The sequence below is a fragment of the Dermacentor andersoni genome, chromosome 7 (genome assembly GCF_023375885.2).
Source record: "Dermacentor andersoni chromosome 7, qqDerAnde1_hic_scaffold, whole genome shotgun sequence".
Lineage (NCBI taxonomy): Eukaryota > Metazoa > Arthropoda > Arachnida > Ixodida > Ixodidae > Dermacentor > Dermacentor andersoni.
The window spans coordinates 139,113,397-139,117,513 of NC_092820.1; positions in this window are offsets into that span (position 1 = coordinate 139,113,397).

Consider the following 4,117-nt stretch of genomic DNA (forward strand, 5'->3'; position numbering starts at 1 on the left):
CTTTATAATATTTATTGAAATATTTTATTATAACTGACTGCCCATATCGCTTATCATAATAAACAATAAATTTATGCATTCTTAATGTAATGAATATTTGTATGAGGCAAATATTCAAACAAATATTTTCCGAAAATGTTCCCCGTGTTCTCCTGTGTGAGATGACAGTGCGGTGACTCTTCGATACTGACAAGATATTTATAGTGGCGATTTATATTTTGCTTTATTTTGCAACAGCAATTGAGTGACTGAAGTGCGGCTCTGGAAACGAGCAGCCCTGCATCGACACGACAGAATATTCGTTAATGTTGCACCGAGACGGGGTAATAGCAATATTTACAGGGTATGCATATACAAGGAGAATGCGGAGCACGATACCACAGGACAGAGCAATACATCTGATAGGGGGCCAGCGTCACACTATCTTCCTCTTCTGCTCACAACGTCTTTTCATTTGGGCATAGACTAGTCTGGTGCAGAATCATTGTGATTTGTGATAGAGTCAAGTTATTCCTAAAGAAAAGTTTTCGTGGAACGAAAAACTCGCACAATAAAAAAATTACTTCTTTCCGCATATTGCGTCTCTAGTAAAAAAAAAAAAAATTCGCATCGCTTGGAGCCTACCGTAATACCCTTTTCTGATAGCGGTATATACTTATGAACACACCGGCCACGATGGCATCGTGGTTACCGCGTTGTGCTGCTGAATTCCATGTGAGCATCAAAGGTGCAGCGGTGGCGTAGAGGTAGAACACCCGCCTCGCGTGCAAGAGGTCCGTGGTTCGAATCCCGGTGCGGCGCAATTTTCCACCGGATAAAAAAAATCCGCGTGTTGATAAATTTGCATAAACAGGCCTGGAGTGTGGCCTGAACCCGGTGACCAGAACCGGTAACGCACTCCCTCACCAGAGCAGGATTGGCCACCCTGGTGCAGTACTTGGCCACAACCTCCTATATGAACACAACAATCAAACCCCGGCCCTCAGTCCCCAGCAGCTGCGAAGCAACTGACCACGCCGGCGGTCAGACCTGCGACGCTGCAGAGGGTGCTAAGAATCGCTGGCTCCGGACAGGCCGCCATTGGAATATGAACCTGGCAACGTTTAACGCTAGAACGTTATCTAGTGAGGCGAGTCTAGCAGTGCAGAGGGCAGTAAATGGGATATAATAGGGCTCAGTGAAGTTGGGAGGCCAAAAGAAGCATATACAGTGCTCAGAAGCGGGCACGTCCTGTGCTACCGGGGCTTAGCGGAGAGACGAGAACTAGGAGTCGGATTCCTGATTAATAAGAATATAGCTGGTAACATACAGGAACTCTATAGCATTAACGAGAGGGTGGCATGTCTTGTTCTGAAACCTAATAAGAGGTACAAAATGAAGGTTGTACAGGTCTACGCTCCTACATCCAGTCATGATGACCAGGAAGTCGAAAGCTTCTATGAAGACGTGGAATCGGCGATGGGTAGAGTGAAAACAAAATACACTATACTAAGAAACCAATCAATGAGTTAGCGGTAAGAGGTAAACTAGAGGAATTCCGGATCAAGCTACAGAACAGGTATTCGGCTTTAACCCAGGAAGAAGACCATAGTGTTGAAGCAATGAACGACAATCTTATGGGCATCATTAAGGAGTGTGCAATAGAAGTCGGCGGTAACTCTGTTAGACAGGATACCAGTAAGCTATCGCAGGAGACGAAAGATCTGATCAAGAAACGCCAATGTATCAAAGCCTCTAACCCTACAGCTAGAATAGAACTGGCAGAACTTTCGAAGTTAATCAAAAGGCGCAAGACAGCTCACATAAGGAAGTATAATATGGATAGAATTGAACAAGCTCTCAAGAACGGAGGAAGCCTAAAAGCAGAGAAGAAGAAACTAGGAATTGGCAAGAATCAGATGTATGCGTTAAGAGACAAAGCCGGCCATATCATTACTAATATGGATGAGATAGTTCAAGTGGCTGAAGAGTTCTATAGAGGTTTATACAGTACGAGTGGAACCCACGATCATAATGCAAGAGAGAATAGTCTAGAGGAATTAGAAATCCCACAAGTAACGCCGGAAGAAGTGAGGAAAGCCTTGGGAGCTATGCAAAGCGGGAAGGCAGCTGGGGAGGATCAGGTAACAGCAGATTTGTTGAAGGACGGTGGGCAGATTGTTCTAGAAAAACTGGCCACACTGTATACACAATGCCTCATGACCTCGAGCGTACCGGAATCTTGGAAGAACGCTAACATAATCCTAATCCATAAGAAAGGGGACGCCAAGGACTTGAAAAATTATAGACCGATCAGCTTACTGTCCGTTGCCTACAAAGAATTTACTAAGGTAATTGCAAATAGAATCAGGAACACCTTAGACTTCCGTCAACCAAAGGACCAGGCAGGATTCCGTAAAGGCTACTCAACAATAGATCATATTCACACTATCAATCAGGTGACAGAAAAATGTGCGGAATATAACCAACCATTATATATAGCTTTCATTGATTATGAGAAAGCGTTTGATTCAGTCGAATCAAACGCTTTCATCAAACGTTTTCAGCAGTCATGGAGGCATTGCGGAATCAGGGTGTAGACGAGCCATACGTAAAAATACTGAAAGATATCTATAGCGGCTCCACAGCCACTGTAGCCCTCCATAAAGAAAGCAACAAAATCCCTATAAAGAAAGGCGTCAGGCAGGGAGATACGATCTCTCCAATGCTATTCACAGCATGTTTACAGGAGGTATTCAGAGACCTGGATTGGGAGGAATTGGGGATAAGAGTAAATGGAGAATACCTTAGTAACTTGCGCTTCGCTGATGATATTGCCTTGCTTAGTAACTCAGGGGACCAACTGCAATGCATGCTCACTGACCTGGAGAGGCAGAGCAGAAGGGTGGGACTAAAAATTAATCTGCAGAAAACTAAAGTAATGTTTAACAGTCTCAGAAGGGAACAGCAGTTTACGATAGGTAGCGAGGCACTGGAAGTGGTAAGGGAATACATCTACTTAGGACAGGTAGTGACTGCTGATCCGGATCATGAGAGTGAAATAATCAGAAGAATAAGAATGGGCTGCGGTGCGTTTGGCAGGCATTCTGATATCAAGAACAGCAGGTTGCCATTATCCCTCAAGAGAAAAGTTTATAACAGCTGTGTCGTACCAGTACTCACGTACGGGGCAGAAACCTGGAGGCTTACGAAAAGGGTTCTACTTAAATTGAGGACGACGCAACGAGCTATGGAAAGAAGAATGATAGGTGTAACATTAAGGGATAAGAAAAGAGCAGATTGGGTGAGGGAACAAACGCGCGTTAATGACATCTTAGTTGAAATGAAGAAAAAGAAATTGGCATGGGCAGGACATGTAATGAGAAGGGAAGATAACCGATGGTCATTAAGGGTTACGGACTGGATTCCGAGGGAAGGGAACCGTAGCAGGGGGCGACAGAAAATTTGGTGGGCAGATGAGATTAGGAAGTTTGGAGGGTCAACATGGCCAATATTAGTACATGACCGGGGCAGTTGGAGAAGTATGGGAGAGGCATTTGCCCTGCAGTGGGCATAACCAGGCTGATGATGATGATGATGATGATCAAAGTCCTTATTTGGACGTCCAGCATACAAACGACAACGACCCTGAGTGGTGTAGGTGAAAAACCACACAAAGCGCTCCATTGCGTAAAACTATTCCCATCTGCTTTTATTCCAATGTGGCACCAAATTTACGCAATCGCCGACGGAAGCATCGGGTGGTGAGGCGACGCGTTGTTTGAGCACCTCAACGAAATCGCTTGAAGGTGGTCAATTTTCTGCGCTTTTAAAGCGAATAACATTGCCTACCCTGAGAGGTTGTTCTTATTTTATTGGTTTATAATAGGGAATGAATACTCTGAAATGGAGAGGGTATCGGTGGGGCTGAGTTAGTGCAGTGAAAGTGGATGACCGCGCGAGGTGGGTGGTGCAGGCGTCTGCGATTGGCCGGCTTCGCTTTACTCAGCTTGCCGTGGCTGGTGGAAAATCGCGGCGGCGTGCAACGGAAGTATAAGAGTGCCACTAAAATGGATCCTCAGCTAAGAACAGTTCTTAGTGTGATGTTGTATGCGTGTCCAAATGGCTTGACAACATT